At 34.0% G+C, this 26,625-nt stretch overlaps 1 long non-coding RNA gene across 1 annotated transcript in view; it reads left to right on the top strand.

Annotated features, from left to right (window-relative positions):
• The first annotated feature begins 2,369 nt into the window (after positions 1–2,369).
• The window catches only part of LOC144364859 (uncharacterized), a 28,941-nt gene continuing 4,685 nt past the window's right edge, over positions 2,370–26,625 (top strand). The window contains exons 1-5 of the long non-coding RNA XR_013422959.1: positions 2,370–2,504; positions 2,660–2,833; positions 6,113–6,219; positions 7,264–7,401; positions 9,829–9,893. This is a non-coding gene — a long non-coding RNA (uncharacterized LOC144364859). The remainder of the gene's footprint in view (positions 2,505–2,659; positions 2,834–6,112; positions 6,220–7,263; positions 7,402–9,828; positions 9,894–26,625) is intronic.

Below are 26,625 nucleotides of genomic sequence, written 5' to 3'. Positions count from 1 at the left end.
TTCTGTGTATCAAAATACATTATTAACTTTCACAAATTACTTGTTTGCCAATGGCCAAAAGATTAGTGACTGGAACAGGATAAAAAGAATACTCAAATATCTGGAAGGGAGAGTAAAATGGAATTGGTAGGTAGTGGCATGCACAGTTTTAAATGTGGCACAGCAGTTGTCAGTAAATCATCTATTTGAGGAGCAATAAACAGCTCAAGCCATAATCAACAGCCCAATACCACTACTCTTCATCTTCAAAATATTGTAGCTGCGAAATTTATTTCATTTGTTAGACTTAAATTCCTTCTATTGCCAAGGACATAAATATTTTTTCTATGTTCATATGTCACTGTCACTTGAGCATCTGTAAAATTAGAGTATTTTATCTGATTAAATTAGAATTCCAAGGTTGGAAATGTAGCTCAATGTTAGAGCACTTCTTGCCTGTCAAAGCAAAGGGTAAGGGTGCAATCCCCAGCAAAACAACAACAACAACATTGTCATCATCATCAACATAATAAATTTTAAAAAGAGAGGTAGGAAAAAAAAGAAGTCTTCTTTCAAATTCATTATTTCTTAGAACGCCTTTGCCAACATGAAGAAAGCATTTATGTTTTCTTCTAGTACATTTCTATATAGATGTCCTATAGTGCATTTCATCTATTGTAGATATTACTATACATACATTTCTTATATATGTATATTTTATTTTACATATGCAATTATAGGTTAATAATTTTGTTTTGGTGAGAATAGAAGAGAGCAAGTATAAAAGATTATTACTCCTAAAAAATATTGCTTTACTTTATAAAAGTTTCCCATAAAAATACTAAACTTCTCAACTTTAGTATTTTTAAGTGAAACTTTTATAAAGTAAAGCATTAAAGAATTATTCTTTAATTCTATTCATTTGTACTCATAAAATGAATACGTTTTTAATGTGCAAGAACTGCACAGCTACTTATTTTGTATTTGACATATTCTACTATCTCAGAGAACTCTTACATAAAAACTTTCTAGGTGTGACCAGTTAATTAAAACTGACGTGATAGGACTCAATTTCAAATGAAACGGTTCTTCCTCCTTTTCAATCATGCATTCATGGAGGTAAGAAATTGTAAACGTCCCTTGTGAAAAATTAAGACAGTATTAAATACTGAACATTGAAAATGCCTGATTCATATATAAATCCCATATATATAAATACTGAATTAATTTAACCATACTAATTCATTTGGGTTCTTTTTCCTTTGGCATTAAGTTTGCTTTCGGTTTGGCCTTTTACGGTCATTATTCAGCCTACTTTACCTATCATACTTCTAAAACTGAATTTAAATGCCATCCATGTCATGAGAACTGCCATAAATCTATTGTTTGTCTCACATTTCACTTAAGGTAAGGCACCATGAATTATGATGGTTCTTTATTTTGTTTATGAAGAAAAAATTAAATGCTGCCAATTATAGTTGTAATGCAGCCCGAATTATTAGTGGGATTCCATTGTCAGTCTTGTTAAAATGATAAGAAAAAAAATCATCTTAGACTCATTGAAATACATAGTTTTAAATATATATTTTTAAAAAATCACTACAATACTACTAACTTATTAATTGAAATACTCTTAGTTGATAAAAAGCAATAATATTGATTACAATAGCTACCAATTATGGAGCTGTTGCTGGTGCTACAAAACCTTCAGATGTTTTACAGAGATTCTCCATTAAGCATCCTGGTAGTATCCAGGGAGATACTCATTTTAATCCTTACTTTTTTAGGAAATTAAGGGAGAGTAAGACTGTGGGATAACTAGTACATCACAGAGTCTAAAGTAGAATTCATACTGAAGATGAGCTAAATCTCAAGTCCATCTTCTTTCTAGGCAAGTGGGCTGCTCTGCTCTGGGGATGTGGTTCTGTGGTAGAGCCCTTCCTTACCTAGAATGCTTCAGGCCTGGGTTCTATCCCCAGCAATATGAAAACAAAGCAAACAAAAATAAGTAAATTCAATGGAACCAGGCACAGTCGCACATACCCATGATTCCAGTGACTTAGGATGCTGAGGCAAGAGCATTGGAAGTTTAAGACCACAGTGGGCAATTTAGTGAGACCCTGCATCAAAATTGTTTATATAATAAAAATGTGCTTAGGATATGACTCATTAGTTGAGTAATCCAGGGTACAATCCTCAGCAGTATCAGAAACAAGAAATAAGAAGAAAATGTCAGTGCCTTAGGCTGATCATTCATTAATAAAATAAGTAATGACAGCTACTAAATATTGTACCTTCTTCATAAGAAAATAGAGGAATTATGAGCTACTTAATGTTTATAATTGCATTAATAGTTGTATATTTCAAAAGGTACCTTATGAATTCCTAATAAAGCTTCTTACTTGCACAGAACCCCTCTACATTATGCCTGTGCCTATGGCAGACCAGCAGTGGTGGCTCTTCTAGTGAAGAGGAAATGTAATGTCGATTTGTGTGACAGTGATGGCAACACACCATTGATGAAGGTAGATATACCAGTGGTTTTGCAGGAAATGAATTTGATGAAATGCTTAGAAGAAAAATTGGTTAATGCCATTTAGTTATAACTAATGAACAAAACGTGAAATATTTTTCTTGGATTTCCAAAATTTACAATCTATTTCTTGGTTAAAACCAACAGGCTCTACAATATGAGGAAGAGGAATGTGCAATTATTCTTCTAGAACATGGTGCCAATCCAAATGTTCACAACAACAAGGGTCAAACTCCGCTCCACTATGTTATCTTTTATAGGAACACATTAATACCAGCAAAACTGCTTTCATACAACGCAGATATTGAAGCCAAAAACACGGTATATACATCAATCACTGTTATTTTCAAAATATTTAAAATTTTTCTTAAAATTAACAGTAATGCATGTTAAAAAATACTGATCATAAGCAAATTTTCTTTTTATTAAAATACTAGCAAATGTTGGAAGTTCTCCTCATATTCTTCCTCCTCCTTTTGTAGCTCACGTGTGTATTTAGTTTGCCTCCATCAGTTGAATCCACACTTAGAATTCAAGAGACTCATGCAGAAATCTGAACTTCAAGCTTCTGTGAAGGAATCTGATGCGGTCCCTTTGAGCCATAGTACTGTGTGGTGTGGTGTGCAGGGTTTGCCTCCCACATGCTGGGCACGCATGTTCTTCAGTTTGCTTCTGGCAACTGCAGCACTTACTCCAATCACCTACTTTGCCTCTATAAATGAGGTTACAACTCCTCTTTTTTAATATAGTGTGATAAAGATTTCATGGTGTTTTCTACTGATATACAAGAATATGGACTACATAATATATTATGAATGTCTTTCATATGGGATTAATTGTTTGAATTTAGAATTTGGAAGTTAAATAGTTTTCTCTATATATACTATAAAAATCATGTTCCCATTGGAATTTTTGAAAGGCTGATTAGGTCACTCATTGCTAGAATGGATAAATTATTACTAGAAGTAGATAACTCATGGATTTTGCCAGCTGTACTATGTATCAGTCTTCCGCTTTGTTCCTTAAAAATGCAAATGTTTAGTGCCTTTCATGATGCTACAAGTAATCTGTGTAGATCAGCATTAATCTTGATGATACACAAAATTTCTGAATTAAATTTTTCCTAAAATTATAAGTAACTTTAAGTAGCAATTAAAGTGGATGAGAATAAAAAGAATTTTGGAAAATAACCAAGCATTATGTTACCAGGATTGTCGTTACAAGTGAGAATACATTTTCAATGTTATTTTTATTAGAGTTTATAGTTTTACATAGTAGTTAAATTCATTCCCCCCAAATCTTACATGCATGGAATTCCAGTTGAGTCATTGATTCCCTCTTTTCCATCTGTCTACCCCTCCTCCTCCATTCTCCCCCTCCTATTCTCCTGGACCTCCTTTCACCTGTCTATTTATTTATATTTGGTTGATTCTTTTTACTTATACATAAGGGTGCAATTACCTGTGGCATATTTATATATGCATATAACATGAATTTTAAAGATTTCCTTCTTCATTGCCTTCCCTTTTTCATTATCTCTGTGCCTCTCAATCTTCTTTTTCTACACTAATGATCTTCTTTACATCTTTTGATATTCTGTTCTTCATTTCTTTTTCTTTAATTAACTCCAGCTTCCACATATGAAACATTTTACCTTTGAGTTTCTTATTTGACTTATTTCACTTAGCATGATATTCTTGGATACCAACTCATTTACCAACAAATGACATAATGTATTTTTATGGCTGAATTATAACTCCATTGTATGTATGTGCACCAGAATTTCTTAATCCTTTCATCCATTCACAGGTACTTGGGTTAATTTCATAATTTACCTGTTGTGAATTGTGCTACTGTAAACACACATGTGACTGTATTAATATACAGTTACACGTAAAATTTTGTTTTACTAATTTTGGGAAAATACTGAGTCATGGGATAGCTGTTTCATGTTGTGGTTCCCTTCTTAGATTTTGGGAGATCTCCAAACTGTTTTCCAGGGTAGTTGTACTAGTATGTAGTCCCACCAACAGTGTAAACGTGTGCCTTACCCCCACATTCTTTTTTTTTTTAACCAGGGAGAGGGAGAGAGAGAAGGAGAGGCAGAGGGAGGGAGGGAGAGAGAGAGAGAGAGAGAATATATTTATTATTATTAATTTTTTCATTTTCAGCAGACACAACATCTTTGTATGTGGTCCTGAGGATCGAACCTGGGCCACACACATGCCTGGCAAGCGTGCTACCGCTTGAGCCACATCCCCAGCCCCACATTCTTACCAGTATATATTACTGTTTGTGTTCTTGATAATTACCATTGTGGCTGGAGTAAGATAAAGTCTTAGTGTAGTTTTTATTTGCATTAACGTAATTGCTAGAGATGTAGAAGACTTTTTTTATATATAGTTGGGAAATTTGTGTTTCTTCTGAGAAATTTCTGTTTAGTTCTTTTGCTCAGTTATTGACTGGGTGGTTTTTTTGTTTGTTTGGAGTTTTAAAAAAATATTTATATTTTAATTCTTATTGGAGACAATACATTGATTTTATTTATTTTATGTGCTGCTGAGGATCAAACCCAGGGCCTCACATGTGCTAGGTGAATGCTCTACCACTGAGCCATAATCCCAGCTCTGTGTTAATTTTTTTTGAGTTGGTTATTTCTTTTTGTTAATCCCCTCTCAGTGGATTAGTTGGAAAAATTTTCTCCAATTGCATAAAAATAATATGTTTTTGTATTGAACTTTCTGACATGTAAGATAAATATCTTTCAACTTATAATAAGAGAAGACACAGGAACAATTATGAAAAAGCAACATAGTTTACTCAGACTCTATCAATTTTAAGCAGAAATTCCTTACATTGGAATCTGGGATTCTGATTTCATAAATAAAAAAGAATCAAGTGGACTTGTATAACATGGAGAAAACTTCCATGTTGCTGGAAAAGCTCTCAGAAATATATTCCTGTAACTTCAATTGTTCACATGTGAATATCTCCAATAAAAAATCAGTGTCAAGTAGGTGTTAAGCAATGGAAAAGATATTTCTGTACTACTGGACATACAATGCACAGTTGTGTAAATTTTCTCGAACAGTAAAACAAGGAATCTTTTCTATGAGGCTTGGTATTACTGGAAAAGTAGACGTTCTTCAGAATATGATTTATACACCCTACTAGTGAGTTGAGAATTTGGCTTGTTAGTGAAATATAATACTTACGTCCTTTACTAATATGTATTAGGGAATGGGTCTATTGGGGTATAAAATACAGTTTATGTTCTAAAGATGCTCTTGGTTGAGGAGGGTTCATGTTACATAACTCCAAGATGCCAGGATGAATGGTTGACAGCAGCAAAGATCCATGGAAACAGTAAATGTATGAAGCAGTTTTAGAAATGCTGGAGTTCATGTGGCCACTCTAGGCAGAGGAGAGGCATCTCAAAATGAAAGAGCAGCATGTACGGAAGCAGAATGGGAAGAGAAGAGAGTGGCTACTCTTAATTTACATTATTATTATATGCTGATGTTCATACAGTATTTTGTAAGGTTAACTTCAGTTGAAAAATAGTAATTTTGTGAATAAACTATATTTGTTGTTTTTCAGAGTGGCCAAACACCACTTTTACTCGCCATAAAGAAAAACAGAAAGATGATGGTTGAATTTTTTATTAAGAATAAAGCAAACATACATGAAGTTGATGATAAGGGAAGGTATAGTACTTTATATTTTTTGGAAAAAGGTTAATATTGTAGTAAAATCACTCAAGTTAAAAATATTAAATTAATGGGAATGACATAATCATTGGAATAGAGTGAAATTTATGAACATACACTAAAATTAAGGAGAAAAGCAATTATTCAAACTGAGCAACACAAATAAGAGTATGTAGTATGATTCACATGCCCTTAGAATTATTGGCTGATGATTACTATTTGATTTTGTTGATCACATAATCTTGTGTTAGCTAGAGTTTTCATGTTAGTTTTGTAAAATATAGACTTTTAGTTTGTGCTTTTATTCAGTATTGAACTTTTTAAATTCTCTGCAATATTTCATCTTCTGGTATAGTTTTCTTTTGGAAATGCTGTGTTGAGTACAGATGGACATTGAGAATTATTTTTTCCTTTATATGACTATTTGCTTTAAATTACTTAATTTGTAGAATATTGATTTCAGATTTTTCCTAAGTGACGTCTAATTAGTCTTAACAAATTTTGAACATTTATAATGAAAAAGAGTGTAACATATGCTTGAAATCTGGTTGCAAGATTATACATGTAGCATTGATTTCAATGCCTGGCATATGCTTCTCAGAGTGAATGACTGAAGCAACAATTATTATTAGTATCACCAGTGCTACTGTTATTATGTTATACCTGCAAATACCTTTTTTACTCCTTGACCTTTGGCTGACTGTGAGTTACAATATATTACATCACTCTAAGAAAGAAATGGAGCTTTATTCATTGAAATCTTTGCCAACTCCAGATGAATGACCTCATCATAATTAATGTTCATTGAAGGATTTTAAGTTTGTAACTCTCCCCTTTTGGGACACGTGATTTATTTTTTTATGTGTTTGTTTTCCTTTTAGATTTACAAATGATTTAGAAAGATAAAGATTTGATCTTCCAAGATGTATATGTCTGTTAGTGTATGTAAAGCTAGATGTCAAATTGGTAAAATGTATTACAATGGCTTTTTAAATAAACTTATTAAAATATCTAAATTTGAAGTTATCTCTCTTATTTTAGAACAGCCCTCATGTTGGCTGTGGAACATAAATCAACATACATAGCTGAGCTGCTGCTTCAATGTGGTGTTAATGTGTCTGCTTCAGATAATTGTGGAGAGATTGCCTTGTCTTATGCCATTGCTAGTGGAAATACTGCGTAAGTATTTACATTACAATACTAATCAATATTAGATGTACATACACAATAGTTACACCTGTTGCATCTTATATATGAGGTGAGATTTCATAGCATTACTATGTATGGAACCTTAGTGAGTTAGGACAGTTCATTAGTCAGAAACACTTCAAAGTCTAGCCAAGAAGCAGTGATGATACTTTGATTGGGAAAAGAGAAAGATGGGGAGGGGTAATGGAGGCAAGAAAGATGGTGGAGTGAGATAGACATTATTACCTTGGTACAGGTATGACTGCATATATGATACAATGGTACATCCTGTGAAATCAGAAATGAAAGTTGTTGCAGTTGTGTCCAATGAATCAAATTGCACTCTACTGTCATATATACATAATTAAAATGGATTAGTTATTTAAAAAAAAATAAGTAGTGATGTGTGCATGAGTCACCTTCAAGGTTTGTTCTCTCCTCTATCTTCCCCTCTCCTTTCTTTTTCTTCTCATGCATGCTGGGAAATTTTCCTACCACTGAGATATACCACTAGCTAATATCTTAGGACTTTGTAAACCTTTATCCTTAGGGTTTCCAGCATTATCGAATTCATTTCAAGCATAACCCCTCCTCACAGGGAGAGATAGTATCACACCTATGATTTTATAATTTGCTATTTGAGTCTTGAAATTCCCTGTTTAGCTGAAGTTAGCTATTCTACCATCCCCCTTTAATTTATCAGGGACCTAATGATATCCTTGAAGTGTAAGGAAGATAATTCTGTAGTCAGATGGAGGGGAATAAATAGATTTTTAAATTGTTCCTTTGTCAGTTCTGTTGCTGTGGTGTTTCTGCCAGACCTGGCCCTGCAGTCTGGTAATGAAGAGCTTTTATTTCAAAATATCCTGACTGATCCAATCCCTGAGTCTTCACGGTAACCCATACTTAGACTCAACACTCTTTTTATTTCTCATGCACTTACGCTTTTTTATTCAACAGTTGTTTCCAGCAGAAGCACTCTGCTTTGACAGCTTGGCCTCTAGCTTTGGCCAACAAATACTAAGCACTCTGACCCTTTCACCCTTTTAGGAACCTTATGTGGAATCCCCATATTAGCCTTGCCCTTTCTGGTGCATTATCCTTTTAGGACTTTGTCTTTTCTGTCATAAAATTAAAATCATTCAAATCTATTAGAAAACTTCAAGTAAAGCTTCAAGTAATCTCTGGAAGAAATCAGAGTTTTCTGTCATCCTGGCTAACAGATCTGTGCCCCAAATCCTTCCATCCCTTGAAATAGATTTCCTTTGACTGCAGCGGGTTCCACATCACTGTTTTCCATGGTGAGTGCCAATTTAGATTGGCACTTCTAGTAGTTTTCCCAAGTAATGGAAATTTCCAAGCTGTTGGAATTGCTGCCTAAAGTTTTCAGCATTTATTAAGGTCTGCCTCAAAAGGAATATATGAAGCAGATTCATTGAATCTAAGAGAGCTGAGCCCTATCATGACTCCTCAGTATCCATTGTGTTAAAGAAAATGTGTTCCAAGTCAGTTGGAGATCAACATGGAAATGTAGCTACACTTATCTGCTGATTCTGTTCAACTAGGTAGAGAAGAAATAGTAGTAGTCCAAGTTTTTGGCATTTGTTAATTTCTTGCCTTTGTTATTATTGATTAGTCTCACAGAGGGGATGATTATATTCTCTAATTTAAGGAGATATTTATAAATAGTTATAAATTAATTGTTGATTTGCTTTGAGTTACAAAGCACAAAGAAAAGCCCAATTGATCATGAAAATTAGGACACAAGCATTTTTAAAAATAATTTTAACTTTTGAATATTAGAACCTATGAAAAATGCACATTAGTTCTAGCTGAGATTGTAAGTAGTTAAGTATGCCATTATTTTACTATTTTGCTTAACATGTTTCAATATTATCTTAGTAAATCTCCATAACAACCTGGTGAACTAAAGTGATACTACCCTTATTTTTTAAAAGGCCTTAAGCCTAAGAGAAAGAAGTTGTGCAAGAACAAAAAACTATTTTTTACAGAGACAGGGCATTTTCTGAGTTCAAGCTACACTAGTTAATATATTTACCTGTCCTGTTCTCAATTAATGATCATTTCATCTTTTTTCTTCTTTAACTTCACGCTGTGTGTGCAGTGACACATACATTTACCCCAGCTACTTAAGAGCCTGAGGCAGGACAATTGCTTGAGCCCAGGTATTTAAGATCAGCCTGACCATCATCATGAAATACCATCTCACAAAACAGAAAAAAACATTGTACAAATAATTTTCAAGTTAACAAAATGTTTATAGGGCATACAGATTAGGAGAGCATATGAAAAAGTTCTGATACTAGATCTAAAACATTATAAAGTATTGAATTATATTTGGTCAGTGTTTTCATATGAGTGTTAAAATACCAATTTTATTACTTTTTTCAAATACAGAAACAGGGATTTAATTCTTCAATACATGAAAGAACAATCTAGAACATCAGTAAATTTCAATCCAGGTAAGACTTAAAAAAATGAGTTACTCTTGGTGTTCATGCCCTGTGTAAATAAGAGTAAGAATGTTTGATCACAAAAGAAGAGTGGAAAAAATAAATGTTCAAATTCCATTCATATTTTTATATCTTTCTTGCTCATATAGAATCCAGGATATCTTAATAATTAACTATAAGAAATTTATCATCTAAATGATATTGTCTGAAGAAATTTTACATTAATTTTGACCCTGAAATTTTATGTCTTTGCAGAAGTAAGAATATTTTTAAATTATACATTCTGTTTCATATATGGTCACATGATAGCAGATTGGACTTGTTATAATGTCAACTGTTAATATCAGTTCCTATTGAGTGCCTACATTAGTGCATTTCACAGTGATATTTCTATACACACATATACAATACTTGAATCCTGATCACTCTCCTTACTTCCATTTTCCCCTCTACTCCCTTTTTCATCCCCAGTTACCTTCCCTCTTCCTTAATGTTCCCTCCATCATTTTCTAGTCATTCTTATTTTTTTCCCAGATTCCACGTTAGGAAGAGAATGTGATAATTGGGGTTTTGTTTCTGATTTTTTCACCTTAACACGATGATCACCTTTTCCATCCATTTTACAATTATTGTCTTTGTTTCTTTTTTAACATTTTTATTTGGGGTTTGAAATATACCATTTCCTGGGCCTTAAAATTTCTACTCAGAAGTCTAATATTTTTCTGATCTGTTTATAATTGCTTTGGCACTTATTATAGATTTCAGTTTACCTTTGGTAATTTTATAGACTATGATTTGGAGAAATACTTTTTGGGCCATGTCCATTTGGTATTCTAAAATCCTATACCTGGATGTCCATAACTTTCACAAGAGATAAGAAATAGTTTCTTTTATTCACTGAGAAAGCTTGCATTGCCTGTAGCCTGTACCTCTTCTCCATTATGTGTACCAGTGATTCATAAAAGTAGTCTGAATTGTATCTAGTGGTTTTGTAATTTGTTTACAATTATTTTGATTGTTGTTGATATTGTCTGAATGTGCTATTTCATCATCAACTTCAATCTCTGATATTTTTTCTTTCACTTGATCTAGTCTATGGGTCTAACTTCAACTGGATATATTTATTTGAGGTATTGAGCTCTTTATTTTCAAGATTTCTAATTGATTCTTTTTCAGAATCTGTATTGAATTGTTTTCTCATGCCATGCATTGTTTTCCTTAATCTACTCAGTTTTTCTTTGCTTCATCTTTGAAATAATTCACTATTTTAACATTTTTTTTGAATTTTATTCTGGCATTTTTTATATTGCATTATCTTTAGAAATAGTTTCTAGGGTAATTAACTATAAAACAGTCATGCTACTTTGCTTTTTATCTTTCTTATTTTTCTATATTGAAATTTGTACATCTTCAAGGATATATATCTTTTCCACATTTATTTGAGTGTCTGCTTAGGAAACTGTTTTCCCTGGATGATGTGTCTTATGCTATCGATTAAATGTGTGATGTTGAATTATTTTCCAAATGGTGTCTCTGTTGTAATTTCCTATGTCCAATCTGTGACTCCTGAATGGTGATAGCTTGCACTGTTAAGTAACAACTTTCTTTGTCAGTGTTGTGAGAGTGGAGTCATGTTAGTGAAATAGTGATATAGGCAGTAGAGTATCTGAAATGCATTTTCTGTGGTGGTTCCTCCATACTTGTCAATAATATGGTGTCTGCAAATATATGGGAGATACCTAGGCTGAGAACCTGCATAAATGAAGATCTCAAACTTGCAAAATTCTGTAAGAGTTTCTTCATTTATTTCTAGTCTTCCTTTAGTGTGTCCAGACCACTGAATTTTAGTCATCTCTTTCCATTACTAAATGTGTGTGTTAGGTTAAAGCTTTTTATCGCTGTTCTTATTTTTAATTTTTTTCAGCACCAGGTTTTATTTTATTTTTTTAGATATGACAGTAGAGTGTATTTTTTACATACATGGGCTACATCTGATTCTATTTAGGATCAGAGAGAACTTTTGGCCTTTGGTTTTTTTGGTATTGGCTTATTTCACTAAGTATAATAGTCTCAAGTTCCATCCATTTACCAGCAAGTGCCATAAATTTCATTCTTCTTTATGGATAAGAAATACTCCATTGTGTATATGTACCCCATTTTCTCTAACCTTTCATCTGTTGAAGCTCACCTAGGTTGTTTCCTTAGCTTAACTATTGTGAATTGGGCTGCAGTAGACATTGATGTGGCTGTGTCACTGTAGTATATTGATTTAAAGTCCTTTGGATATATATATATGTGTGTGTGTGTGTGTGTGTGTATGTGTGTGTATGTGTGTGTATATGTGTGTGTGTGTGTGTGTGTGTGTGTATAATATACATACATGCCCAACTCTCCATCATGTCAACTTAGGAACTGATTTCCTCAACAAGACTTCTAAATTGCAACAAATAAAATCAAGATTCAACTGGGGTGATAACGCGTTGAATGGTGTTTCCATTCCAAATTCTTAGAGGAATCTCCATACTGTTTTCCAGAGTACTTGCACCAATTTGCAGTCTCACTAGCAAAGTATGAGTGTAACTTTTTTCTCACATTCTCTCCAGCATTTATTGTTCCTTGTATTCTTGATAATTCCTATTTTGACTGGACCAAGAATGGAATATCAATGTAGTGTTGATTTGCATTTTCTAATTTCTAGAGAAATTTAGCATTTTTTCTACTTTTTATTGATTTTATAATTTTTTAAGTGCACGATAACAGTGGAATGCACTACAATCTTTATTACACATATAAAGCACAATTTTACCTCTGAATATAAAGTATGTTTATGTCAATTTATGCCATTTTACATGTACTTTTTTGCACTACAATTCGTTTTTTATTTTTATTTGTTTCAGTTAGTTACACATGACAGTACAATGACCTTGACATATCATACATTTGAACCACATGAGATACAATATCTCATTTTTTTGAGTATACAGGTTGTAGATTCACATTGATCATGCATTCACATATATACACCAATAATAATAATGTCTATTCCATTCTACTATCCTTACAATCTTTCCAACCTCTCCTCTCCCCTCCCATCACTTCTCTCTTCTTAATCTAAGGTAGCACTATTCCTTTTTTTTCTCACATCTTCATACATGTGGTTTGTATAACAGTGAGGCTCTCCTTCCACCATCCGTGCAATTCCCTTTCTCCCTTCCTTTCCTCCCACCCCTCTTTCCTGTGTATAGGTAATCTTCTTCCCATGCTTTTTTCTCTCTTCCCCATTTTGAGTTACCCCCTTATATCAGAGAAGACATTTGGCATTTGTTTTTTGGGGACTGGCTAAATTCACTTAGCATAATCTGCTCTAATGCCATCCTTTTCCCTGCAAATGCCATGATCTTATTATTTTTTAGTGCTGAGTAATATTCCATTGTGTATATATGCCACATATTTTTATCCATTCATCTATTGAAGGGCATCTAGGTTGGCTCTACAGTCTAGTTATTGTGAATTGTGCTACTATAATCATTGATGTGGCTGAGTACCTGTAGTATGCTCCTTTTAGGTCTTTTGGGTATAGTCCTAGAAGAGGAATAGCTGGGTCAAATGGTGGTTACATGCCCAGTTTTCCAAGGAATCTCCATACTGCTTTCCAAATTGGCTGCACCAATTTACAATCTCACCAGCAGTGCAATTCTGATCAAAATCCCAATGACATTCCTCACATGAATAGAAAAAGCAATTATGAATTTCATCTGGAAATATAAGAGACCCAGAATAGCAAAAGAAATTCTAAGCAGGAAGAGTGAAACAGATGGTGTCACTATACCAGATCTTAAACTATACTACAGAGCAATAGTAACAAAAACAGCATGGTACTGGCACCAAAACAGGCTGGTGGACCAATGGTATAGGATAGAGGACACAGAGATTAACCCACAAAAGTACAACTACCTTATATTAGACAAAGGTACTAAAAGTATGCACTGGAGAAAATATAGCATCCTCAACAAATGGTGTTGGGAAAACTGGAAATCCATATGCAACAAAATGAAATTGAATCCCTCTCTCTCACCATGCACAAAAGTTAACTCAAAATGGATCAAGGGTCTAGGAATTAAACAAGAGACTCTGCATCTAATGGAAGAAAAAGTAGGCCCTAACTTCCTCATGTGGAGCTAGGCCCCAACTTCCTTAATAAGATGCCTGTAGCACAAGAGTTAAAACCAAGAATTAACAAATGGGATGAATTCAAACTAAAAAGTTTTTTCTCAGCAAGAGAAATAATATGTGAGGTGAATAGGGAGCCTACATCCTGGGAACAAATTTTTACCCCTCACACATCAGATAGAGCTCTAATCTCTAGGGTATGCAAAGAACTCAAAACGCTAAACACACACACACACACACACACACACACACACAAATAATCCAATCAACAAATGGGCCAAGGACCGGAACAGACACTTCGCAGAAGAGGATATACAATCAATCAATAAATATATGAAAAAATGCTCACCATCTCTAGCAATCATAGAAAGGGAAATTAAAACTACCCTATGATACTATCTCACTTCAGTAAGAATGGCAGCCATGATGAAGACAAACAACAACAAATGCTGGTGAGGATGCCGGAAAAGGGTACCCTCATACACTGCTGGTTGGGTATTGAGCATTTAAAAAATATATTTGCTCACCAATTGTATTTCTTGTTCTGTGAACAACCAGTTTCAGATCCTTTGCACATTTATTGACATCCTATGACCACTAGAAGAGAATATTAACTATATTGGGTTGTGTGTGTGTGTGTGTGTGTGTGTGTGTGTTAAGTTTTTTTATTTTTTTTTTCATGGGGGCAAGTAGTGGGGATTCAACTCAGGGGCACTCAACCACTGAGCCACATCCCCAGCCCTGTGTTTTATTTTATTTTTATTATTTTTGTTGTAGATGGACACAATTTACTTATTTACTTGTTTATTATTTATTTATTTATTTTTATGTAATGCTGAAGATCAAACACGGGGTATTACACCTGCAAGGCTAGTTCTATAACACTGAGCCCCATACCCAGCTCTGTTTTGCATTTTATTTAGACATAGAGTTGCTCAGTGCCTCACCATTGCTGAAGCTGGATGGATCTGAACTCTTGATCCTCCTCTTTCAGCCTCCTGTGCTGGTTTGTTTTGAATTCTTTATATATCCAGAAGACTAATGTTCTGAGGTGCAGGTGGTAAAGATTTTCTCCCAGTTTGTAGGTTCTCTGTTCATGTTCTTGATAATTTTCTTTCCTGTGAGAAAGCTTTTTACTTTGTTTCCTTCCCATTTATCGATTCTTGATTTTATTTGATGCAATTTAGAAGTCTTGTTGAGGAAGTCAGTTCCTAAGCCAAGATGATGGAAAGTTGGGCCTATGTTTTCTTCTAGTGGGTACAGGATGTCTGGTTTAATGCCTAGTTCCTTGATGTACTTTGAGTTGAGTTTTGTGCAGGGATAGGGGTAGGGGTTCAATTTGATTCTGCCACATGCATATTTCCAGTTTTCTCAGTACCATTTGTTTAAGAGGCTGTCTTTTCTTTTAATGTATGTTGTTGGTGCCTTTGTCTAGATTAACAAGACAGAATGTATGTGATTTTTGTCTTTGTGATGTCTTTTCTGTTCCATTGGACATTTTGCCTGTTTTGGTGCCAATCCCATGCCATTTTTGTAGCACTATAGTATAATTTGAGAGCAGATCTTGTGATGTCTGCTGTCTCCTTCACTTTTTTTCACTAAGGATTGTTTTGAATATTCTGGGCTTTTTGTTTTTCCAAGTGAATTTTATGATTGCTTTTTCTATTTCTTTGTGAAATATCATTGACATTTTAATAGGAGTTGCATTAAAACTATAGCATTTTGGTAGTATGTCAATTTTGGTAACATTAATTCTGCCAGTCCATGAACATTTGAAATATTTCATCTTCTACGGTCTTCTTCAATTTCTTTCTTTAGTGTTTGGTAATTTTCATAATAGAGGTCTTTCACTTCTTAGATTGTTTCCTGATTATTTTATTTTTTAAATTGTTTTGAATCCATTGTGATTCATCAGCTGATGCACAATTTGTGTACAGGATCATAATTGATTTATGAGTGTTAATTCTATATCCTGCTACTATGCTGAGTGTGGTTATGAGTTTTAAAAATTTTGTGGTGTAGTTTTGTGTCTTCTACGTATACAATATTGTTGTCAGCAAATAGGGATATTTTGAGCTCTTCTTTTCATATTCATATCCCTTTAATCTCTCTTTCCAAACTGTTCTGATTAGAATTTCAAAGTTCATATGTTGAATAGAAGTGGTGAAAGAGGGCACCCTTGTCTTTTTCTAGTTTTTAGAAAGAATGTTTCATTTTTTTCCATTTGGAATCATGTTAGTCTTGGGGTTTTTGGTATAGAGCTTTTAAAATGTTCAGTTACATTCATATTATCCCTATATTTTCTACCATTTTGAACATGAATGGATGCTGTATTCTGTCAAATTCTCTTTCTTCAACTATTGAGATAATTATGTCATGTTTTTAAGTCTATTAATGAATCCTGTGTTGATTTCCATAGGTTGAACCATCCACATTTTTACATAATGCCATATTAGTAATTGTTGTATTCTGCTACCTTTCCTATCCTCTACTCTCCCTTCTCCCCTCCCCTCCCATCTTCTCTCTCTACCCCATCTACTGTAATTCATTTCTCTCCTTGTTTTTTTTCCCATTCCCCTCACAACCTCTTATATGTAATTTTCTATAACAATGAGGGTCTTCTTCCATTTCCATGCAATTTCCCTTTTCTCTCCCTTTCCTTCCCACCTCATGTCTCTGTTAAATGTTAATCTTTTCCTCCTGCTCTTCCTCCCTGTTGTGTTCTTAGTTGCTCTCATTATATCAAAGAAGACATTTGGCATTTGTTTCTTAGGGATTGGCTAGCTTCACGTAGCATAATCTTCTCTAGTGCCATCCATTTCCCTGCACATTCCATGATTTTGTAATTTTTGTGCTGCATAATACTCCATTGTGTATAAATGCCTCATTTTTTTATCCATTCATCTATTGAAGGGCATCTGGGTTGGTTCCACAGTCTAGCTATTGTGAATTGTGCTGCTATGAACATTGATGTGGCACTATCCCTGTAGTATGCTCTTTTAAGGTCTTCAGTGAATAGTCCGAGAAGGGCAATAGCTGGGTCAAATGGTAGTTCCATTCCCAGCTTTCCCAGGAATCTCCATACGGCTTTCCAAATTGGCCGCACCAATTTGCAGTCCCACCAGCAATGTACAAGAGTACCCTTTTCCCCACATCCTCACCAGCACTTGTTGTTGTTTGACTTCATAATGGCTGCCAATCTTACTGGAGTGAGATGGTATCTTAGGGTGGTTTTGATTTGCATTTCTCTGACTGCTAGAGATGGTGAGCATTTTTTCATGTACTTGTTGATTGATTATATGTCCTCCTCTGAGAAGTGTCTGTTCAGGTCCTTGGCCCATTTGTTGATTGGGTTATTATCTTATTGTTTAATTTTTTGAGTTCTTTGTACATTCTGGGTATTAGGGCTCTATCTGAAGTGTGAGGAGTAAAAATTTGTTCCCAGGATGTAGGCTCCCTATTTACCTCTGTTATTGTTTCTCTTGCTGAGAAAAAACTTTTTAGTTTAAGTAAGTCCCATTTGTTGATTCTTGTTATTAACTCTTGTGCTATGGGTGTCCTATTAAGGAATTTGGAGCCGGACCCCACAATATGTAGATCAGAGCCAACTTTTTCTTCTATCAGACGCAGAGTCTCTGATTTGATATCAAGCTTCTTGATCCATTTTGAGTTAACTTTTGTGCATGGCGAGAGGAGGGGATTCAGTTTCATTTTGTTGCATATGGATTTCCAGTTTTCCCAGCACCATTTGTTGAAGATGCTATCCTTCCCCCATTGCATGCTTTTATCCCCTTTATCAAATATAAGATAGTTGTAACTTTATGGATTAGTCTCTGGGTCCTCTATTCTGTACCATTGGTCACCGGCCTGTTTTGGTACCAGTACCATGCTGTTTTTGTTACTATTGCTCTGTAATATAGTTTGAAATCTGGTATCGCTATACCACCTGATTCACACTTCCTGCTTAGAGTTGCTTTTGCTATTCTGGGTCTTTTATTTTTCCATATGAATTTCATGATTGCTTTATCTATTTGTACAAGAAATGCCATTGGGATTTTGATTGGCATTGCATTAAACCTATAGAGAACATTGGGTAATATCACCATTTTGATGATGTTAGTTCTGCCTATCCATGAACAGGGTATATTTTTATATCTTCTAAGATCTTCTTTTATTTCTCTCTTTAGAGTTCTGTAGTTTTCATTGTATAAATCTTTCACCTCTTTTGTTAGGTTGATTCCCAAGTATTTTCACCTCTTTTGTTAGGTTGATTCCCAAGGATCTGTCCAATGGTGAGAGAGGTGTGTTGAAGTCACCCATAATTATTGTTTTGTGGTCTATTTGATTCTTGAACTTGAGGAGAATTTGTTTTATGAACGTCGCAGCACCATTATTTGGTGCATAAATATTGATAATTGTTATATCTTGTGGCGAATGGTTCCTTTTAAGAGTATGTAATGTCCTTCCTTATCCCTTTTGATTAACTTAATCTTGAAGTCAATTTTATTCGATATGAGGATGGCCACCCCTGCTTGCTTATAAGGACCGTGTGCGTTGTATATTTTTTCCCAACCTTTCACCTTCAGCCTGTGTGTGTCTTTTCCAATAAGCTGTGTTTGCTGGAGGCAGCATATTGTTGGATTTGTTTTTTAAATCCATGTTACCAGCCTATGTCGCTTTATTGGAGAGTTTAAGCCATTAACGTTTAGAGTTACTAGTGATATATGGTTTGTACTTCTAGCCATGTTTGATTATTTGTCTTTTTTAAAAAATTTAGTTTGTTTCTCCATGATAAGCTTTCCCCTGCCCTCTGTCTTTACTGAGGCACTTCCCACTGTTGGTTTTGGTTATTGTTTTTCATTTCTTCCTTGTGTAGTGTTTTGCTCAAGATGCTTTGCAATGCTGGATTTCTGGCTGCAAATTCTTTTAACTTTTGTTTATCATGAAAGATTTTTATTTCGTTGTCGTACCTGAAGCTTAATTTTGCTGGATACAAAATTCTTGGTTGTCATCCATTGTGTTTCAGTGTTTGAAATATGTTGTTCCAGGATCTTCTCGCTTTCAGCATCTGTTATGAACAAATCTATTGTTAACCTTATTGCTTTACCCCTGAATGTAATCTGATTCCATTCTCTTCTAGCTTTTAATATTTTCTCTTTGTTCTGTATATTGGATATCTTCATAACAATGTGTCTTGGCATTGGTGTACTGTGATTTTGTATGCTCGGTGTCCTGTATGCATCTACAATTTGTATATCCATTTCCTTTTTTATTTCTGGAAAGTTTTCTATAATTATTTCATCCAGCAGATTGCTCATTCCCTTGGTTTGAACCTCTATACCTTCCTCTATCCTGATGACTCTTAAGTTTGGTTTTTTTATGTTATCCCATATCACTTGGATGTTTTTCTCGTGATTTTTTACCAGCCTTTCTGAGTTGGCTAGACTCTTTTCAAGACGATATATTTTGTCTTCATTATCTGATGTTCTGGCTTCTACTTGCTCCACTCTGTTAGTGATACTCTCATTTGAGTTTTTAATTTGGTTTATAGTTTCCTTCACTTCTAGAATTTGATTTTCTTTATAATCTCTATCTCCTGATAAAGATGCTTAATTTCTTCTTTTATCTCTTTATGTAATTCATTTTCAATGTGTTCTTTTACTGTTTGAATCTGCTGTCTCATATCCTCTTTAAGGTTCTATTCCATCTGTCTAAGGTATTTTTTGAGTTCTTTATTTGACCATTTTTCTGATGCCTCTAGGTCCTCCTGAATATTTAGGCTGTCCCGCATTGTTTGTACTCCTTTTCTTCCTTGGTTTCATCCTTTTCTATTTCGTTTTCTATTTCATGGAATAATTTTAGGAGTATTGGTGTTAGTTCTTCTTTAAGGGTTTCGTAGGAATTGCCAGAGAATTTATCTAGTTGTGGACTTTTCTTTATTGGTAGGTCAAAATATCGATCTATTAAAAATAAGTTGCTTCAATAATGCTAGAAATCTCTGGGTTCAGTGGTACAAACCTATAATTCCAACAGCTTGGGTGGCTGAGACAGGAGAATTGTGAGTTCAAAGCCAGCCTCAGCAATGGCTAGGTGCTAATCAACACAGTGAGACCCTTTCTCTCAATAAAATACAAAGCAGGGATGGGATGTGGCTCAGTTGTTGAATATCCCCAAGTTCAATCCCCAGTACCAAAAAAAAAAACTACAAATGAGAAAAAGAATTATGAATATGTATAAATGTCCATGAATCATTCAGGTAACAATTAAACAGGAAAGGGAAAAATATATTTCAAAAAAAAAATAGATCTCAGTGCTTTTGTGGTGCCAGTGATTGAACCCATAACATCATGAAATTGAGGCACATTCTCTGTGAGTGGGCTACATTTAAAGCTGTTGTCTTCCACTTTCAGTACTTTTTTACATCAGTATAGGACATGAGGACATATAGATTGCATGCTGAAGAAGTGTGAAGTCTATAAACATCTTCCACTTATGAGGAGGATTGAGAAAATTGACATCATATTGTATAACACAGTACTAAATGGACCATCCCGCTCCCCTGGGACCAGATAAACTCTTCGTTATGGAATTTAAAAGTCTCAAAAAATCATAGTTTGGGCTGAGGTTGTGACTCAGTAGTATAATGCTCACTTAGCACATGATAAACACTGGATTCGATCCTCAGCACCACATAAAAATAAATAAAATAAAGAAATTGTGTCCAACTACAACTAAAAAATATTTTTTAAAAAAGTTATAGTTTATAAAATTGTCATCAAATGGTCTTTTACATCTACCTTGCCATGTGAAATAAGACTAGAATGTGAATAGCATGCATGAAATGAAATACTCCTTTTGAGTGGTGAATATAAACTCAGTTTATATAGTTTTAATAGTACAAGTCTTTTTTACTCCTCCTCCTTCACATCATCACCATCATTGTCAGCATCATCATCATTATTTATTTCACTGTTGAGATTGAAGCCAGAGCTCCTTCATTCTATGCAATACATTACCACTTAGCTCTTTCCTCTGCCCTACCAGTAGATTCTCACAGAGTAAATGTCTTATTCGTTTGTTGTTGTTGTTTTGTTTTATAGTTTTAATGAAGTGGGAAAGAATTTGTTCTATATGGAGAAACAGTGTTTGGCTCATTCTGAAAGATGAGTGAGTTCATAGCCTATTTAAATATCAACTATTACTACATAACAACTTGCTGCTACCTCTGTAGTGCTTCTTTCTGTATTTCCCTATGACCATGTGGTATGGATAGATAAGAGTGTATAAACTCTGAAGGTTGTTATCTTTCAACACTTTTGTCCCTAGGGGAAGTAAAGTTTTGTTTGTACCACACATAAGATAGAAAAAGTAGCTGGAAGTAAGAGATGAGCATATTTGCTGTCTCCTACACTGGAATGTCTTTGTAAGCTTTCTGTTCCTGATCTGTTTATTGCTTTTCTCTAATTTCTGTAGATGTTTTTTTCCATACATTTGTTGACCATCTGTATTTCTTCTGTGAAGTGCCTGTTGAATTTCTTTGCTCATTTATTAAATGGGTAGAGATGGGTGATGGTGTTATTATTAGTTTTAAGCTTATTATTATTATTATTATTATTATTATTATTATTATTATTATTATTTATCCTGGAAGTTAATGCATTTTCTGAGGTGCAGGTGGCAAAGGTATTTTTTCCTATTGTGTTGGCTCACTTTTCATGTTCTGGTTTTTTGTCTTTGCTGTGAAGAAGCTTCTTAATTTGATGGAGCACCATTTATTTAAAATTGATTTCACTTTGTGTTGAGGGGCCTGCCCTTTCAGCATCTACTCTTGGGAGCTTGAGGGCATACAGAAACCCCTCCAAAAACAGATTCAGATAATTGCTTTTGCTATATTATGCAGCAAAACTAGCTTTCATAGTGGCTATGTTCCAATTTACATATAGCAGTCATGAGAGGCCAGAGGGGATACACAACATATAATATTATGGGAGTCCTGCCACCAAGAGTCTAGCAACTGCCTTGTACCAACTGGGGAGTAATTTCTTGTCAAAGGAGCAGGTAAATGGTACTTGCCAGTGTTCTGACAACACTCTGTTCCAAAACATAGTGTTGTATGTTAGGACATCCCTGCTGCACAATGGGAAAGATGAGCATTCCTCCATGTAGATCCAAGGTCAGGCCCACCAACAACTTCTTTTGCTTTAGAGATTTTATTAATAAGTCAGTTCCTGAGCTGATATGTTGGAGTTTTGGGCCTAAGTATTCTTCTATCCAGTGCAGGGATTCTGGTCTAATACCTAAGTAATTGATCCACTTTGAGTTGAGTTTTTGTGCATGGTGGGAGGATTAGGGTTCAGTTTAATTCTACTACATATTGATTTCAAATTTTCTCAGCACCATTTGTAGAAGAGGCTATCTTTGCACCAGTATATGATATTTGTGCCTTTGTCTAGAATGAGGTAATTGTATTTATGTGGGTTTGTCTCTGTCTTCTGTTTCATTGGTGGTCTTACCTGTTTTGTTGCCAATACCATATTGGTTTTGTCTTTATAGCTCTGTAGTGTAATTTGAAGTCTGATATTGTGATACCTCCTGCTTCATTTTTCTTGCTAGGTATTGTTTTGGGTATTCTGAGTCTCTTGTTTATCTCTTTCTGTGGGCTCTGGAAGGGAGAGCATTTCTTTGGGCTCTGGAAGGGAGTTGCATTGAAATTTTATTGCACTTTTGGTAGTATGGTAATTTTGACGATATTAATTCTGCCTATCCAAGAACATGGGAAGTCTTTCCATTCCTAGAACCTTCCTCAATTTATTTCTTGAGTGTTCTGTAATTTTCATTGTAGAGGTCTATTTTTTGTTAGATTGTTTCCCAAGTGTTTTTTTAATGCTGTTTTGAATAGGATAATTTTCCTAATTTCTCGTTTACTTCATCTTTTAGTGGAGTTTAGAAACAAAGTTGATTTATGAATGTTACTTTTGTATCCTGAAATTTGATGAATTCATTTGTGTTCTAGAAGCTTTCTAGTGAGTATTTTTTTTTTGAGGGGATCTTCTTAATATAGAATCACGTTTTCTTCAAACAGTGCTCGTTTTAGCCCTTCCTTTCCTATTCATATCCCTTTAATTACATTCCTTTGCCAAATTGCTCTGGCAAGAGATAAAAGGACCTGATTTGTTCAGCTCTCTATTTATCATTCAGTTGTGAATTTGGTCTTCTGGTGTTTTATTCACTTATGATCTGATAGATTGCAGAGTATTATCTCTACATTTTGTATTTGCTAAGAGTTGCATTGTGTACTAATAGAAGTCGTGAAAGTGGGTATCCCTGTCTCATTGCAATTTTTAGAAGAAATTCTGTCGTTGTTCTCCCTTCATAATTATGTTGTCCTTGGGTGTGTCATGTATAGCTTTTACAATGTTGAGGTATGATCCCTTCGTTCCTATTTTTTCTAGTGTTTAAAGCATGAAAAGATGGGGTTTTATGCAAAAAATAGATGCTGCATCTATTTTGATAATCAAGTGTTCTCATCTCTGTATCTATTTGTGTGATGAATTACATTTATTGATTTCCATTTGTTGAATCAGTGTTGCATTCCTGGGATGAAACCCACTTGGTCATGTGCACTATTTTTTAAAATATATTTTTGTATGAGATTTAGCAGTATTTTATTGAGGATTTTTGCATCTATGTTCATCAAGGATATTAGTCTGAATTTTTCCTTTCTTGATGTATCTTTGTCTGGACTTAGTATCAGTGTGAGATAGGCTTCATTTAATGAATTTGAAGAATTCCCTCGTTTTCAATTTCATGAAATAATTTAAAGGTTTGGTAGAAATTGGCTGAGCATCCATCTGGCCCTAGGCTTTTTTTTGTTGGTAGAGTCTTGATGACTTTTTTATTCTCATTATTTGAAATTAATCTCTTTAAATTTTCTATATACTTCTGGTTAAATTTGGGTAGCTCATGTCTCCTGGAATTTATTGATGTCTTTTAGATTTTCTACCTTATTGGAGTATAGATTTTGAAAAAATAGCCTCAATTTATGCTCTGTGCTGATATTTCCATTTTCACCATAGGTTTTGGTACTTTTCATTTTTCTCTGATAGCTTGGTTAATTTTTATATATTTTGTTCATTTAAAAATTTTTGATTCATTTCTTTTTCAGTTTTTACATCTTGATTTTATCAATTTCATCTTTGATTTTTTTTTATTTGCTTATTTTAGTGTTTTTCTCTAGGTCTTTAAGATATAATGTTAGATTATTTTACTCAGTAACTTTCTATTCTTTTAATGTATGGGCTCAATGCTATAAACATTTCTCTTAGAACTACCTTCATAGTGTCCCAAAGGTTTTTATATATTGTATCACTCTTCTCATTTACATTTAATTTTATTTAAACTCTGATTTGTTCATCTATCTGTTCATTATTCAATAGTGAATTTAGTCTCCTAGTGTTAGTTTTTTTTTTTTAATTTTCATCTTGTAGATTTCTAGTTTTATTCCATTATGGTCTGACAGAGTTTAAGGTATTAGCTCTATTTTTGGTATTTGTGAAATGTTGCTTTATGTACTAAAATATGGTCTATTTTGGTAAATGTTCCCTGTGCAGCTAAGAAGAAAATGTATTCAGTCATTGACGAGTAAAATATTCTATGCATTTCTGTTAAGTCTAAATTATTTATTGTAATTTTAATTTTATATTTATCTCTTGTTGGTATGATCTTTCTAGTGATGAGAGACACATCTTAAAGTTCCCAATATTATTGTGTTGTGATATGTTTGATTCTCTATATTGAGAAGGAGCTCTTTGATTACTTAGATGCTTCATAGTTTGGAGCATATATATTTACCACTATTATTTCTTTCTGTTGTATTACTCTACTAAGCAGTATGAAAATGGAATTTTTAATCTGTTCTGATGAACTTTTGCTCAAAGTCCATTATATCAGATATTAAAATAGATAACCTTGTTTATAAGATCCATGTGAATGATATGTTTTTCTCATCCTTTCACAGTTAGTCTGTGTATATATTTGTCTAAGAGGTGAGTCTTTTGGAGACAGGCTATTGTTGGGTTCTTTTTTTTCCAAATCAATCTGCCAGTGTATTTGTGTTGATGACTTGAGTCCATTAACATTCAGTGTTATTATTGAGAGATGATTTATGCTTCCTGTTATTTTGGTTCATTTCTAGTTATCAAGTTGAAATAGATTCTACTTTGATTAACTACTCTTTTAGTTTTAGTTTCTGTATGTTTTTATTTGCATATTTTATTTTTTCTTTTTTTTTTTTCAAGAGCTAAGTTACTTTTATTGTATCAATTCAGAGGCATTTAATGTCTGTTTCTTAAGATACACATAACAGTATTCTGGGAAGTGGTGGCAACTGACAATACTACTTATGTAAAAGAATTATGAAAATAACAGCTTGCTACCAGTTCAGGCTTCTGAAAAATTTGCACAGGCAGGAAAATATTTGGCATAGCTCTTTAAACATATTTTTAAAATGGAAAATGTGGAGGGGGAGAAACCCTTTATTGTGAGAGTTTAACCATTTTACTTTTTGTGCATTAGAATTACCTTTCTATGACAGAATTCACTTTCAAATATTTTAAGTGCTCTTATTTATTTGACAAAATTAAAAGTTGACAATTTCATTTTAGACTACATATTCTCAGAAAATTTATCTTCTGTGAAATCTAAGTATGGAAAACACTAGAACATGTTTAGAGACATGTTGCTGAGTTACAGTGAATGGGTTTACAAAAAAAAAAACCCAACATTTCATGACCACAAACACAGACAAGAATATATAAACTTTTGGTAAGGAGGACTTTCTCCAAGTCTTGGGACCAACCTTAGAAAAAATAATTGATTAGTCTTGACAGTGAAGCCCTTAAGGGTATTGAATAAAAGTCATAGGGAAAAAAAAAAGAGCAATGTTGTATTTTTCCTTCACTGATAAATAGGAAGAGGAAAGAACAATAATTTTGGACTTCTTAGAAACTACAGACTAGATTTCTAACTAAAATTTTCTATTAATCACAAGAAAGTTAAGATCAGGCAGTACAGCCTTTTGACATTACATGTAATTCAAAATCCAAGTACCATGTTAGTGAAGTGCCAGATACATATAAATGCTCAATAATTATTAGATTTATTACTGGAAGAATTAAATGCCTGACTCCTGGCACCTCTACATATAAAAAAGAAAACAGTGAACTGAATGGATTGTACCTTTAATAAACAGACACATGCCTATAATCCTAACTACTTGGGAGGCTGAGGCAGAAGGATCACAAGTCTGAAGCCAGCCTCAATAACACAACAAGGTAGTAAGCAACTTAGTGAAACCTTTCTCAAAATAAAAATGAAAAGGACTGGGGATGTAGCTCAACGGTAAAGCACCCCTAAGTTCAATTCCCAATACCAAAAAGAAAAGAAAAAGCCTAACTTAAGCAGCTATTATTATAAGAACTGTACTGTACATGCTGGTACTGCCTGTAATCCTGGCAGATTGGGAAGCTAAGGCGAGAGGATCGCTAGTTCAAAGCCAGCCTCGGCAATTTAG

Source organism: Ictidomys tridecemlineatus, chromosome 1, assembly GCF_052094955.1.
Source record: "Ictidomys tridecemlineatus isolate mIctTri1 chromosome 1, mIctTri1.hap1, whole genome shotgun sequence".
Taxonomy (NCBI): Eukaryota; Metazoa; Chordata; class Mammalia; order Rodentia; family Sciuridae; genus Ictidomys; species Ictidomys tridecemlineatus.
The sequence above is the reverse complement of the archived record's forward strand: the minus strand, read 5'-3'. Positions and strand labels throughout refer to the sequence as shown.